Source organism: Streptopelia decaocto, assembly GCF_964273445.1.
Source record: "Streptopelia decaocto genome assembly, chromosome: 4".
Classification (NCBI taxonomy): domain Eukaryota; kingdom Metazoa; phylum Chordata; class Aves; order Columbiformes; family Columbidae; genus Streptopelia; species Streptopelia decaocto.
In genome coordinates, this window is record NC_138658.1 from 20,744,108 (window position 1) to 20,760,397 (window position 16,290).

A 16,290-nucleotide genomic window follows, 5' to 3' on the forward strand; every position below is an offset into this window, starting at 1 on the left:
CTATCTGAAAAGTCAGATCTCTGCTAAGCACATCAAACACTCTGGTCTCACTAGATCAGAAACACTGTGAGTTGTTTAAGAATGTGGCTTGACGTTATACATAATCAGGTCTAGCTGCAGGTGGCTGCCAAAAGGGGAAATCCTGCTCCCTACCCCCAGCCCATGAGCTGAATGCTCTTTCCCTCCCCTCGCTTCCATTTGGAAGAAATGGTCCTGAGGCCCCTGGCTGAATCAGTTCAGCGAGCTGCTCAAATGGAAAACTCATTTCTCCCCCATCCAGTAATGACTGATGTTTGCTGAACTGACACCCTGGCAGCGGCACAAACTGCTTGACCGAATGTCAGGGAGAATGAATCCCTCGGCAGGACTGAAGGGAAGATGACAGGAGCAGCTCCTCTTCTGATGGCGACCAGCAGCAGGCCGTTACATCAGACAGGAGAAAACGTCAAGCAGCAAGTACATGAGCAACAGGTAAAACAATGAGCCGAGAAAGGATACAGAGTTGAGGACAAATACGAGAATCAGGTGACATACAGACATAATGCAATTTCTTGTAAAATATTTTGGCAAAGAAAGATGGTATTGATTAGAAAAATTAATACAACAAAGAATTTTCTGAGCTTTGAACCTCCATCCCAGCTGCAGTTTTCTTAGGTAGAGTAGGATCTAAGTAGCTTCAAGGTCAATTCTTAGAAAATTTTTCCCAAGACTGTTTGTAATCTACTATTCACAGACTGAGCTTTGCTCTTTTGTGTTGCAGAACACAGAGTCTCAAAAGGGCAGATAGGGGAAATGATCATCCCATCCCAAGACTGCAAAATACACCTGGCAAATCACCATATGGGAGATAAATATCTATATAGAAAAATACAGATGAAGGCAAGAGTTAGTGCAATGAATAGAAAATGTATTTTAAAAGCAATGCAAAAAATAAGCAATAAGCTATGTGTAGAAATTATAGGGTCAGGATCTGCATCTAGCATTTGCAAGTGTTGACAATTGAATCTAAATCTGAAAAAGGTAATTTTAAATTAGGTAAAGATGGACATAGTGACTTTCAGAGTGATTTTCATCTGAGGATCTGCAAATGTTTGGCCTCTAGTAAGGAACTAAAACGCACAGATCACTTGTCTGTTTAGGAAATATTCATATACACATTTCAATAAGAAGAAATTAAATACCAACCAGAATGTGACATGCCCAGGAATACTTTATGACAAAACCAAAAATAAAACCCAAATCACTTGCCTCTTGAAGTCCTGTACAAATTCAAGCAATTATATGATAGGCAAAAACATCTACATTATTTAATATTTCAACATATTTACTGGTGACAGGAAAAATTCCAAATTGCTTATTAATAGAAAACCTTCTCCTGGACAACCGCATCACTGACTTAAATGTTGCATATTATTAACAATAGCTTGGTCCAAGAAGATGCATGTAATAATCTCTGTGCTATAGAGACTGACAGCCCACTAAGAATGTTCAACAAACCTACTGTATTATATTCATAGAGCAGCTCTCTGGACAAGAAAAGTAAACCTCTAGGATGAAGAAACAGGCTAGAGCCTGACTTTGGCTATAATACTTAAACCATACTAAACACCCTGAAACTGTTTCAGAAATTCCAGCAAGCACAGGCATCTTAGCTTAGGTTTTGGTGACAAGGGAGTCAAAGACAATGTTCCCATAAAGTAACAGATCAATATCTTCCAGATCTTATGACTCGCTAACAGAGAATCATGAGAGAACTCTGCCCTATAACTCAAGAGCAAAACCAAGCTGTATGGGAAATGCCAGAATGTGAACCAAAGGAGAACAAGCAGAAGAAGCACGTTACCATTTTCTTTAAGTAAGTGACGGCTATCACTGTACAAACAGCAAAAGCAAACTGAACATGCAGAGAGTGTGGCAGCGAGGGCTGGCAGTTAGCAGAGTGAACCACGAAATCCAGAGTACAGATTACACAAATGGACAGGGAAGAGCCACTAGCTGATTAAATGGGCCACCAGCTGATTAAACGGCTCAGATCTCTTTGTTTTGCCTTATGAATTCTGTATGCCATGAACGTGCACAATCAATTCTATAGCCTCCATGAGCAAGCACTGAACATTATGGTTCCAACATGGCCTTGTCAAACTAAAAAAAAAAAAAAAGTTGATGAGATTTCAGTATAATGTATATGCCACGTGAAGACAGATTCAATTCTCAAGTGGCATCTGGCAGTAATACTGTACTATAGCTAATAAAATAACAGTAATAATAATTTACATTTCTATATACTGCCCTTTAAGGCATCTGAAGCTGGCTACTGTCAGAGAACAGATGTAGGACTGAACGGCATGTGTCCAATATAGATGAAAAACCTGATTCCCGACTGCTACTTTTATATGAGGAGAAAAAGAAAAACAAACAAACAAAAAAAAGCAGAAATGAGCAAAACCAGCTCTTAACTGTAGCATTTACGTGGGGACAGGCAGACTCCAGTAATTTATACTAGGACCTCATTATCAAAAGCCTAAATTGCACAAAACAGTGAAGTCAAGCCAGCGGATCACAGAACACAACTGCCTACACTTCTGAGTTGGTCTGTATTTTGACTTATTTGAGAATATCCCAAGAGCTACTCTAGCTTTTACCAGTTGTCAACCTCTACTAAGAATTTCAGAAATTCAAATAACTTCTCCATGCCCTTCACATTTTAGTCACAGAAAGCAGCTGCTGTCATGATATCTGGAAAATATTATCTTTAGAAGAGATGTTCCCAAGGAAGGATCTGAAGCTACTGAATGTATAGCCGCTTGACATCACCAAAGCAGTTCATAGCAACACAAGTCACTATGTAACTTCCCAGAGAAAAAGAAACCCTAAAGAAGAGAAAGTTGAGGTTTTCAGTCAAGAAAGCTCAGAGTCAAGTTTACAGCTTGCAACCTGGAACTCCTGGAGTACTAACACAATCCTCATAAGTCAAAAAACGAAGAGGCTGTCTTCACAGGAGAGAGAAAAACATCCCAAGTCTGTACCATTTGATTTATACTTGCAAAGGAAAGCTGAGCCAGTTATAATGTGTAAACAGGGGTTAAGCTGATGTGTTGCTTCTCTCCTCTTCCATTCTGGGAAATGACTGTGGGTGATCCCTCTTCTTTCTTTACCTCCCACTGTCTCTTCCTCCTCCACCAGAGGAAAAAAAAAAAAAAAGAAAAAAAAGATCTGTTTGCCAGTAGACAGTGTGAATACCAGCTGAACCACCTGCACGCCAGACACAGCCAGCTGTCCTCTCCCATGCCTCTTGCTGACAAGGCATCTGTCCTGCACACCACACACACCAGTTTGCATGCTGTAGGTAAGCAGACTTTTAGTGTTATTATTCCCACTGCTCTTGCACAGTTCTCTACCATCCCCCAAAGCCTGAAGAGGGGAACTTCTCCACAAGGTATGGCAGCCCAGCAAAAATGCACTGTAGGACACAAAGCAATGACTTTCCAAATTCTCTTATGGTACAACCAACACATCATTCTCGTGTTGGGTTACAGGGCAGCATAAAATCAGATCCCTCTTCTAAACAGGCAATACAAACATTTATAAGGTTAAAAACAGGCCTAATCCTCTACTGCAGAACCCCCTTGCTTCATTTTCACAAATTTCTGTGCTTAGATAAGAGCATCACTGCTGATTTCTTCACATTTTTTCTTCCTGGTTGTGCAAGAATCAAGAATAAAGTAAGGACAGCAGGAAGCCTTCCACGTTTAGATTTCTAACCCTATGTCAGAAGTCCCAGAAAACTGGACAGGAAGGACAAACTTCAAACTAGAGTGAAGCAAAAATGTCAAACCTCTGTGTCTTAAGATTATGAAATAGAACTGTATGAATAACTTCTTTCAGTTCCTGCCTAAAGGGAAAAAGGATTTTTTAAAACGGTTTCAGATTAACAACTTATTTTCAGGAGTTTCATTTGACAAGATACAACTAATGTTTTGGAATTCATTAAAACCAAAGTACTACACATACACAATACTGTTTCAAAATGCAAAGCTGAAGTATTTTCTTTTAATAAATGTAAAAATAATATCCTTCGATGTTTTCAACTAATATTTTTTACCAAATAATTCATCATATTTGCCCAAGTATATATGATCTTTCATTTGATGCCCAAATTTGACTTTCTGTAAATACAAATGTTGCATGACTTTTTTTCCCTGTAATATTTATGAGTTTAAATGGCCTGAATTACAAAACTACAAAACTTGCAGCAGTCTTTTAGTTCAACTACTTGTGTTCTGTCGGTTCTCAGCATTTGCAGAAATTGATGCCTGCATCCAGAAATATGGATTTAGGATCCTAACATTTGTCATGTAGATTTTAAAAATTTGGCTACAAAGATTGTGAGGCAATTGTGAGACAAAATGCAAAGACATATACATAAGGTATTGCTCTTTACATAAAATCTGTTAAATTTTAATTTTTCTCATTTTCCAAAACTTAGTGATAAAAAATGGCCACTTTTGCTTTGTCAGATATTTGATACTAAAAGGACATATTACATTATGTACTTGGTTTTATTTTTCCTTTCTCTACATGCTTGCCAACACCTCAGTAACTAAAATGAATGCTAATGCCAAATCCTGCTTTCAGTTTTACTGTATTGCCTTGTACGTAATGGAGCTGACCAAGATCTAACTATGGGATGGAAGGAATCTGGAACATCAGTTCCTAGAGCTCTGTATTTTTTCCATTTTCTTCTAGATCTCTTTATAAAAGCCATGTTCACCTTTTTCAGTATTTTTTTTTTTCAGAAAACAAACAAAACCACAAGCAAGGTGTTCGTGATTAATTTTTAATGTTCCACTGGTTTTCTTAAATAGCATGAAGAAAGGTATTAGTGCTGGAAACACAGAATTTCGAACTGCCTTCTATAGACTATAAAACACCTTAAACTTTTTTTGCTCTCAATATAGATGATGGTGGCTATGTTTTTAGTTTATCCATGTAAAGACAGTTACCTATACCAGTAGGTAAAAATATACAGAGTACCATAACCCGCCGTTGAAAGTTAGCAAAACCGAGTAAAACTAGTGGCAGTGTTGCCATAATAAACCAGACTGATTTTGATTTCTTCCCAATGAAGAAAATGTGTTTTTGCCATTCTCTTGAGTAAGGACAGAAACAGACTCCTAATCTAGCCCACAGTTTCTTCCTTTAAATCAGAAACAGTGGTGTAACCAGTCTCAAGCAATGATGCTTAAATTTTGTTCAAACCTGTTTTCCTTTATAGTTCTACGCAATATATAAAGAAAAAGTCTTAGAAAGTCATGTTAACATAAATAAAAGTAGGAGATGGGAAAATGTAAACAATAAGCCCCATAAAACTCATGAACAAATCCGTAGATTTTTAATTGCTCTTGGGTAACTGATGAAAAAAAGTGTTATGAGGCAAATCCTTCACTGGGTCACTCACTGAGGAGACTGGTAAAAATAAATTGCACAGCTCTAATTTTCCTAGCAGCTTCCATGCTATTCTTTGAAACTGAGTAAGAAACCCTTGGCCTAATCCCAAGAGCCAATCTATAGTAAATAGTGCACACTTAATGCCTAAGTTCCTTTTTAGCACCATTCAGACAGTGACTTCAGCCACACAGCTTAGTCATAGCAGACATTTTTGTGGTGAAAGCATTAAACCCACATGCAGCTCTCTTTCTGTGGCCACTGGGGGTCATGCTCCTTTCCCATTAGCTGAATAAATCATAAAGTCTGCACAGACCACACAAGAAGCAAGGCTAGCGAGCCACAGGCAGTGCCTACAGCCTGCTATTTCTTTTCAGAATTAAAAAAAAAAAAAGGAGGAAAGGAAAAACAGGAGAAAAACACAGCAAAACAGCCTAGCTTTAAGAAATTATTTGCCCTTTATTTTTTCCTTAATTTGATCTCTTTGAAGACCACAGAGATTTGTTTGTTTGTTTGTCTTTTAACCCAAGCAACTACAGTGAAGAAGAAAAGCAGAGAAAAATAAAGAGAGCACCATGGAATTCCTTTGTCCTATGTTGCAACAGCAGAAGGTAAAAAAATCCTGGTAGTCTGTTAAATAGAGCCTGTCATACCATGTAGGACCTCATCAGATACACACAGAAAACAAAACAGATGCTGACAGATAATACAGTAATATTAGGCTGAACAAGGAATCGAAAAAGTGCATAATATTTTTCACATGAAATGATTTACTCTGCCAGTGAAAATGACAGCAACTGAGCAAGGTCTGGAAGTCTAGAGGTTGGTTCAAGTTCCCATCAATCAGGAAACACGATAAGAAGGAATTTTAAACACAGCCATTAGCATGCAACTAATGAACATGGAGAAGATACGCACAGCTCATTATGCTAAGGAGCCTTTCTTAAGGGTTTCTTCAAAATGTACCAAACCCCGAAATATTTTAAAAAGTGCACTGAACTTTAGAGAGACTTTACATAACAGCTTGATTGGCAACTAGAACATGCCCTGATTTTCAAAGAACCCAGATGGGGCAGGCGGGGGGACCATGTGGGAGGGTGGCTTTTCAAACTATGGTTCTGTTCCACAATCCCATCTAGATCATTTGGACATGCAGTATTTAGAAAATAACATTTACATGCTTCGCTGTCTACGTGCTGAAAAACTTTTTTGAGCAGGGAAGACAGCTGAATCAAAAATTGCTCAGTCTATTTATGCACTCTCAGCTGAACCTTTGTTTGCTATCCTATTTTGTGTCGGCTTTTTTAGTGCAACCCAGGATATTTTTCAGCGCAACAAAAAAAGCACACCAGGAAAAAAAAAAAAAAACAACAAACCAAAAATCAAAACCACCCAAACCAAAAAAAGCCCAAAGGACAACAGAAAAAGAAAAAAAAAAAAAAAAACAAAGGAAATAAAAGAAAGTAAGCAGCAGCTAGGGTCACATAGGCTTAGACCAGTGTTTTGAAAGCTCCTTCAACCAGCTCTACCAGTAATCCTATATCCTTACCTGCAATATAACTTGCTTTTTAGCTGTTATAGTCCTCCTGAGCAAAGACAGATAATCATGTTGAATTGTGACAAATTATACGGTGGTTTTGAGATGTGAGCAAGCACTCACAAGGGAGTAGGGCAAGACCACTTAAATCCATTTCATTTGTGACTTAATATTGTGGGTTAAAACTTGCGTGACCTTTGCCAAAGACATCTCATATATGTGCAGGAGAAAAATCAAATCCCAAGTCTCAAAAGATTCCTAGCAATAAGATATATAGTTTCTGACAGGTCACCCAAGGCACAGCCTGAATTTTATCATGGAATTCTTACTGATGGATTAAGTACCACTTTAACCAGAATAACAATAAATAAAAATCCCTCAGTGGAAAAATGTAGAACTGTGTAAAAATTAGGATTTCACTCATTCCAGTGGAACAGCTAGCTTTTAACATCTTCATACATGTATTTTCCACACCAGTAAAAGTATAAAACATTCTTAGACAGTTCATATAGAGCATCCTTCCTGAAACGAGTGCTCAAAAGATCTCTAACACTTGAGATTTCAAACAGATGCAGTTACCAAAAGAAGCTGAGTGAAGCACAACTCCCTTCTGGCCATCATAAGCCAAATTTTTAACCTTTTTCTTGGGCAAAACTTGTGTTGATCTCACTAGGAGATTTGCTCGAGTGACGACAGCAATATTAAACTCTACTAGCAGCAAGAACCAAGGATACCACTTCAATAATTTTAAAATGAAAACCATATAAATATACTTGTTTTGTCCAAATGTATATGAACATTAGCAACATAAAACATTTCATAAGCCTGTGTAATACAAGGATAGCTACAGATTCAAACTTGGCCCCTTACAAAGCACTCTTTACTTGTAATGCAAACACAATGCAAACATTATGAGGCCAAATTCTCTCTCCAGAACCTGGCATGAGTACATGAGCCCAGGCTAGGGCAAGGCAATATGTGTAAGGGAAGGGAAGAAAGCCTTTCTCACGGCAAGCAGAAGGGAACCTAAAAGGTCCAGGTGAAGGAGAAAAGGCCAAGCTTCCCCTCTCACTATTGCACGCTGCCTGAGGGCTGTAGTGCAGAAAGAGTAAGCGTAGCTCAAACAAAGCTTCCAATTTTTAGCTCTGGCATTCCCAGAATGCAGAAATTCTCATGAATTTCTGCCCTTCTGCAAACAAAGAGATGGGGAAATGGTTTCATCCTTAAAAATACATGTGCTACAAGCAACATAGGACCAGGCTTCCGTCTTCAGACGTGCTGATAAGAAAATATACAAATGTTTGAGATAGCAAGGGTTACAGCATACAATAACCAGAACAATCACATTGATTCCCATCATATACCATCACTTTACCTTTGCAAATGAACTTAAGGTTCAAGATAATTAAATGAAATAATAGCATCTGACAATTTATTGGTTTCTTTTGTACCATCAACAGTGAAACACAATCATACAAATCCCAGAAGACAGAAGTTGTCCTGAGTAAATATGGAGTTTTCCACCCTCACTGATCAAATAAATGCCATTAACAGCCTAAGTGCATTAAAACTCACATCTTCATGCAGCGCAAACCAACCAACATACTGAAGTGTATAAAAAAATGATATGAGCATCTCCCATTCCTGTAAAGGCTGAGAGAGCTGGGGTTGCGTAGCTTAGTGAAGGCTTAGGAGGCGGGGGGTGTGTCTTATCAATGTATATAAATACCTTGTGAGCGGGTGCAAAGACAGGGCCAGGCTTTTTACAGCAGTGCCCAATGACAGGACCAGAGGCAATGGGCACGTGCTGAGACACAAGTTTCCCTCTGAACATCAGAAACCACATTTTTACTGTGAGGCTGACTGAGCACTGGCACAGGTTGCCCAGAGAGGCTGTGGAGTCTCCATCCCTGGAGATATTCAAAAGCTGTCTTGACACGGTCCTGGGCAACTGGCCCTGGGTGGCCCTGCTGGAGCCCTGAGTTGGATCCGCTGCCCTCCAGAGATCCCTTCCAACCTCAACCATTCTGTGATTATGTTGATTTAAAAAAAAAAACCTGACATTTTCACATTTCCAGGGTGAATTTGTAATATTAAAATACCTTTCCACTTTTAGGCCACAAATTCTAAACAAAACCATATTATTACTAACTGTACTGAAGAAATATGAAAGCGTGTGCTTCCACGTGCTGCATGAATGGGTAAGGCAGTCACTAAAGGTTCATGTTTTCTGTATTTTTGAAGAAGATACTAACAGAGTACATTCTTTTACAACACAATACAAAAATCAGCTGACTCTGCAACAATAGTTCAATACAAAAATAATGTTGCTCACTCTGTAATTCTGTATTAAGTGTGACTCCATGTACATTACATTTCAAGGACTCTGAAGTCTCTCATTACTATTTTCCAATAAGCACAAGCTCATGCACATAAAATACAGTGTCTCTTTCCAGAAGAGGTCTTATAAAAACACAAGGATAAATTGCAGGATATGGCTATGACATGTGGCCACTCCTGTTTTAAAGATACCTATTCCATGTTGAACTTGTAATATCCAAGATAAGGACTGTCTCACACTAACCTCTTTCTCCATTGTGCCTAATTGCTTAATTACTCTTTTGCTACCTTCCTCTGCATCTTCACCACTCCTTATCATTACAACAAGATTTCTTATCCATCTTACTCTTGTTGATCTCAGGATCTTACTAAGTTCATAAATTTAGGAAAACTCTTAAAAGTATGCTATTCACAATAATATAGGTAGGTATAGTCACAAAATAGAGAAGCATTCTTAAATTATTACATAACTATTTAGAACCAATGGGCAATATCCACAGGTATTGTGCACTGTGCTTCCATTAATTTTATAGGAAATTATTGAAGATATAAGGAGCATGCACAGCTATGAACTACCATTTGCCTACATCCCACCAGTTAAGATTAGACCTTAAAATTTATTATAGCAATGAATTATTATTTTATATTCTTGAATCTAAATGCTACAAGAGTTATACACAGCGGCTCATACTCTGGTATGCAATGGTAGTAAAACAAGACTAAATTTGGTTATTTGTTAGATACTTATCAAAAAGGTAGAAAGTGTTGAGGTGTTTTTAAAAAAATGTTTCTTCAAAAATGCAATACAATTGGATTCATTTGGTTTCTAAGAATACTGCTGTAGACCAGGTTCTGAGACTGTTATTCACAGTAAAAGGTATTTATACAAATATGCCTAATTTTGAAAATGCTGATATAAGAACTGCCTAATGAAAGAATAGCAGATCGTTCTTTTTAAATGCCAAAACTAAAATGCTGTCCCAATTGGTCAAATATTTTGCTAGGGAAAAAATACAGGAAATAAGCCATCTCCCTGAAATTATCATAAGAAATCCTATCAGTGTAAAACATACTTATCTAACTCTTTATTTGTCAATGAGGGTATTGCCACGAACTTAAGACACTGTTTCTGCTGTGTCTTATTATGAATTGTTGCTGCTGCACCCCTTCTCCTATTTAAAATCACTTCACTTAGAATGATATACATTTTGAGCATTGGAGTATATTTGTAAAACTAGTAGTTGTGGTAACAAGACGAGGTTTACATGTCTGTCCGCATCAGCACCATGTACTCAAGATGGATTTCAGCTGCCAAAAAGGTCAATCCAAACTGCTTGCACAAACCTGTCTTTATGCTCCTGTTTATTATGCTCCCATGTAGTAGATGTCTCGTGCACTAAAACAGTGCAGCCATATGTCAACATCTCTCTGGTGGTTCCGAATGTTCTAAACAAGAGCGAGGGTGCACTGAACCTCCCATGTAAACTTTATACAACAGATTCAGCAGAACTGTAATTATTTACAAAATGATGGCATGAGAAATCTCTGGATTTATATCTCACTTTAAAGTAACAGGGATTGTGTCCACATAATTCTCGAGTTCATGGTAGGTTTTTAATTTACTTTCTTATTTTTGGTATTATATGACAGAACTCGGCACTCTCTAAAAAAATTGATGTCATTATATTTCCTTCGAAATAGCACTTTTTCTTTTTTTTTTTCTTTTTAAATAAAAGCACTGTATTTAATTACAGATGAACCTGTGTGTTAAGTTATTGGCACTACATGACACTTGCATCTTGGATTCCAGTTATTCCCTGGATAGAAAGGAGCAGGTTACAAGGAGAGCACAGAATTCACTCATCTGCACAGGGTAAGTACAAAGCACGATTGGTAGGTAAATTCCACTAAACTCAATTTTCAAGCTTCTCTCAAAGCCTGACACATTTGTCATTATGTTAGGTCCTCAACTGAAAAACAAATTATTATGCCTTTTCCATTGTTATTTATAGACAGATTGAAAAGAACAGCAGAGTCAGGCCTGCCTGAAACAGAATGCACTCGGGGATTCTGACCCCAAAAGATACCAGTTTCAGAGGATTATACCTCACCAGTCCTCCCATGCTCTGAACTTAATAGCTGTCCCTCTCTCAGTCCTCTTGCTTCTTCCTTTTAATATTATTTTCCCTCCCCCAAAGCAGTATTTGTACAATGAATCAAGTTGTTTCTGTAAGACCAGACTAAGTGACTAAGTAAATATGACACCTTGGTTTTTAACTTCATTATACATCTTCTACAGATAGCCAAAATGTTTATGACTATTTACATCAACTGCTTTTCATTTACTTTAACATTTTCATATGCAATTTATATTTTAAGTCATTCCTACATAATGTATATTAAATTACCTTTACTCCATGTACAAATGTCTTTGGTTGTTTTTGTTGCAGAGCTAATACATAACAAAATAATAATGATTATTTGTAATACAGTGATTCTTGTCTTAGGATCTCCAATAATTGAGTATAATGAAGTATTTATTATTTCTAGTTCAGGACAAGCAAACAGTGTTAAATGGCTTCTCCAGAATCCAGGGCTTATGGTCCTCTGCTCCAGCCACTCTCCTACTACAGTTTGTTATTTCTCTATGCTGGTGGGCCTCTTGCCTGACTTTAAGGCAGTTAAATAATGTAATTAAACAATTAAGAAGATTGTCCTTAAATGATCAATTAAGACAGAATTCTAAACATGCTTCCTCATTTGGAATTTAGCCTACTTTCTATTGCCTTCTGTGTATCAAAGACAAGGCAGCTAGGCTAAATCCTGAAACTACTGCACTTCATTTATTATATGCTTTATCCAAAGCTTGTACAAGTGCTACGTGGTGAGTGCTATTTTCTCAGGGCTTGAGAAAATTTCTGTCTACACAACCAGTCGATGCAGCCATCAGATGCATTGATTTAACATGAGATAATATTTCTTTCTTGCTGTACTGTATATATGTTATTTCCTCAATACCTGGCAAATCTAACAAGTAAATTCTAGAGTTGCAATGAATGTCCATGTTAAGCATCTGAAGTCTTCTGAAATAGACTTTATAAGCCTACATAGAACACTTTGCTAATTGCATTTACACTGGGGGAATAAAAACCAAAGCCAGCAATAGGACAGTTACCATACCTGTATAGAAATAATTACCAGGCAGAACTGAGCTGATAGAAATAGAGAGGATACTGGGATTTTGTGATATGTAAATAAAACCAGCATGCCTAAAACATGCTTAATCTCTAATTGCAGATACTGCTATATAATTAAAAAGGAATAGAAGATTAGCCACTTAAACAAGTTTTCTCTCCAAGCCTCCCTCTCTCAGTTTTAAACCACTCTGTTGAGATCCTTGCAGAACTGTTGTCTTTCTTTACTACTTTCTTTCTGTATCATAAACATTCAGTGTTAGTACAGACATCATGGTATCAAACTCCAGATAGTCTGAGGCTTTAGGGAAAAATATTAGACTATTTAAAGTGATTATAACTTTCCACTTGATAGTATAACATTCTACAATCATTACTGAGTCTGCAGGCACTGTTAACCTGTTCTGGTGAGACAAACGTGTCTTTTCTAATGTTTACTGAGATATTCTAAATTACTTAACGTACAGCAGAGTATGTTTTTCTCAGTTAATCTAGATCTGATCCCTGAGGAGCTATTTATTACATATGTATACAACCTGTCTGTAGAAGTGAAGTTAATGTAATATGACACAAGTAGCACACATTGTTTAAATGTGTTCCAGAAAGTTAGCAAATTTAGTTAAAAGAATACTTACATGCTCTTCTGCCTGGAAAACAATGAGGAAAAGGGTTCTAAATATTAAACACTGCTGTTCACTGTAGGTGGCCAATTAATACACTGTATCCAAGCTGGAACAAATCCTTCAAATATATACATAAAGCATATAATCTCTTATCTGCTTAGGCATTATCAAATTTTTAACAAATCCTAGTAACTTCAAACACAGCTTTAATGGGATGTGGTACTAAAACATGCAAAGTAAAGAACAGAGTTTTTAAGAACATAATCTGTTTTAGAATGTTTCAAGAGAACTGCTTTGAAATGCAATTATAATCTTAACCCATAAGTAAATGTGTGCCATCTTGCAGAATTACATTACACGAATATATATATATAAAGAGATAGTCTCGTGTTCCTAATGCCTATCACAATCTGAAAATGAGAGTTTAGACAGAAGTATCTTGAGATGGTTCTAAAGAGTAGCTATGTCTGAACACAGGAGCACATTTATTGCTACAAGCTGGGTCCCTGTAAATGTTTTATTTGATGATGAGAGAGAGAGTTTACTTGAGAGAAAAATTCTAGCAGGATCTTACAGCTATTCTAACCCTGATAAACAGTTGGAATGTATTTTAATATAATCTATCTGTACTTTTGGGTCTTTATCTCACTAGCCTAAAATTACCACAATGCATCTCTTTCTCAGGGTGCACAAAGGTCAGTGTGTGACTTGCAGCTCCTTAAGACTGCCTCGGCTTTCCCATACAGTGAAATCTCTTCTTTCAAAGGCTACACTTCCAGGTTGCCTCTTGTACGCAGAATACAAGTTTTTCACACTTGTTCGTCTCTTTTTGTTCTGGTTGACTTGTCTGCATGACTGACATAAATGAGACCTATTTTGAAAACAGCAGCATGGGTTTAAAATCAGGTATATTACTTTGAAGACAAAGTGACAAACTGTTTCAGGTCAGTATGTTCTGTACAGATAGGTACAATTCAGACTCACTGCTTTTTGTTCTGAGACAAAAATCATTACCTTATAAATTAAATTTACCATCTTTTCCAAAAATAAGTTGCAATTCTTAATTAAGAAAAGAAATACACTGTATGCACGTGATGCAAGCCTTGTGCTTTAATATAATAAGCAAACCTTTAGACTACGTACAGACCACCCTGTTGAAGAGCATCAGTGAACTCAGTGAAGATGCTCTTTCTAGTGCTTTGATGTTAGGAGGATAGTCAAAACCAGTGGGTATTGGGCACGTACGGTAACTGTGCAAGGTGTGATTTTGATCTTTGTTCAGTGAACAGTCATGGCCAGATGCAAAAACAAACCCCAAACAAACAAAAACAAACAAAAAACCAAACCCAAACCAAGCAAACAAAACCACACCCACAACAACAACAACAAACTGTCAAAAATGTAATTGAAATTTAGAAGGAATTTAGGCGATCCTGAAAAGGCTATTCAGCTACCACCACATATAATCAAACTCTAAAAGCACCTCAGTTTTCATTTTTAAAAGTCCTGAGTGGCTTCATTGCTACTTTCATGCCTGCCTTTAAACACACCAGTTAACACAGAGCACAGCATCTCAGACCAGAGTTTGTAGACTTTCTCAATCAGGTTCCAAATCCCACGCAACAGTAACCACAGCTGCCTTTTTTTTTTTTTTTAAAGATGTGGGAAAAGGTTAGGCTACCGCTTCTTTTTATTAACAGTTCAGCACTTGCAGAATCCTCCATCTATGAAAGTGGTATAGTTCCAGCTTCATCCTCTGCTTAAACGGATTAAAATCTTGATTGCTCACTTGCAAGGGAAGTTCCCAGTGAAGAGTAGAGAAGAAAGGCACAAGTATGTGTGGAGAACAACAAGAATCATTCTAACAGAAGGAAGTGGTTACCTCTCAAATATCGTAAGGCAGGATTCAACACCGACCTCTGCTTTCATCACTCTCTACTAAATCACTGCAGAAACTCAGTGGCTCTGGTGCTTTCCAAGGCCTTTCTCTCGCTGTACACAATATTACTGATTTAAGTCTACTGTGCTCGCCACATATATAAAATTGCACATTGCAGGACACCAGAATGGCAGTATGGAGTAGTGAGCTCTGCCCCCTTTCTGGATCAGGCCCTTCGTGTGGAATGACGCTGCTTGTACCTTAGCATCTGTATGTTTTTCAAAACATAGCACATCCTGCCTAGGTTTGCAAGTGCCAAGCTATTATTCACTAGATATTTCCTGTTTTTGGCACTACTTTTATTCCTAACAAACAGTATCCTACATAGTAGAGGGAGAAGAGCTTAAAGTGAAGCTAGTTGTTTCCTCTTCAAATTATTAAGTAAGCTGTTTTGATTTTTGCCTAATTTTTGCTATAAAGATGATACTATTTGTTCCATGTTGTACTACACGACATGCTGATTTAAACTACATTTATTACAAACCAGATTTACATAGCTTTCTATGCCTACAATAGCTCTTGTTCTAAAGGGAGTAACGGGGATGTCAAGTATCTGAACAGAAGTAATTCCTTTCATAGTTGGTATAAAGCAGGGGCCACAAAGTATTCTGCAGTAATCTATACTAGTTTGGGAGTGTCTCTAAAATGCAGACAAGATTCCAAAATACAATCTTCATCCAAATCCCAGTAAGTTTAACTGAGAGACCCCCCACCAAGCAGGGTAAATTCAGTAGGTTTTTAATTAGGTCCTAATATCTTTACAGTGATTTGCATGCTCTTTTCTATGTTAATGAAAGGTGATGAGCTTCTTCAGGTATAACATTGTAACCTCGGACTCCTGGTCCCAGTAAAGTCTCTGCAAGTTGTATGAACCTGAAAAATATGTTTATGTGGAAGTCTTTTTCCATAGCTTCAATGCTATAATCACTTTATGAGTCAACACTTCCTTAGCACTGTTTGACTAATAGCTAAATCCTTCTATCAATGACATATACAACAAGGGTTATTTTATTAAAATACTCCTACATTATATGACTATTTTTCTTTGAAGAGTTCCACATAAAATACAAGTATTTATAAGATCTTTTTTTTTTTACAAAAGGAGACACTTAAGAATAGGGAGAAAGCAATTTACTTAGTATTTCACAAGCAAGGAGCAGGTTATTAGGTCACAACCAACCATGGAAATTGTCCTGTCTGATCTCATGAATA

General features: G+C 37.3%; 1 protein-coding gene across 6 annotated transcripts in view; it reads left to right on the forward strand.

Annotated features, from left to right (window-relative positions):
- LOC309439461 (uncharacterized protein) overlaps positions 1–11,695 on the forward strand; it is a 39,590-nt gene extending 27,895 nt beyond the window's left edge. For 2 of the 6 annotated variants that reach the window (XR_014183993.1, XM_082052073.1), the window contains one exon: positions 11,077–11,695. The gene's annotated coding sequence lies outside the window, so the exon portion shown is untranslated. Of the gene's footprint in view, positions 1–1,719; positions 1,833–11,076 lie in introns of those variants that run through there. The other 4 variants (XR_014183994.1, XR_014183995.1, XR_014183996.1 and 1 more) reach the window with 4 other exon arrangements.
- The last annotated feature ends 4,595 nt before the right edge of the window (positions 11,696–16,290 follow it).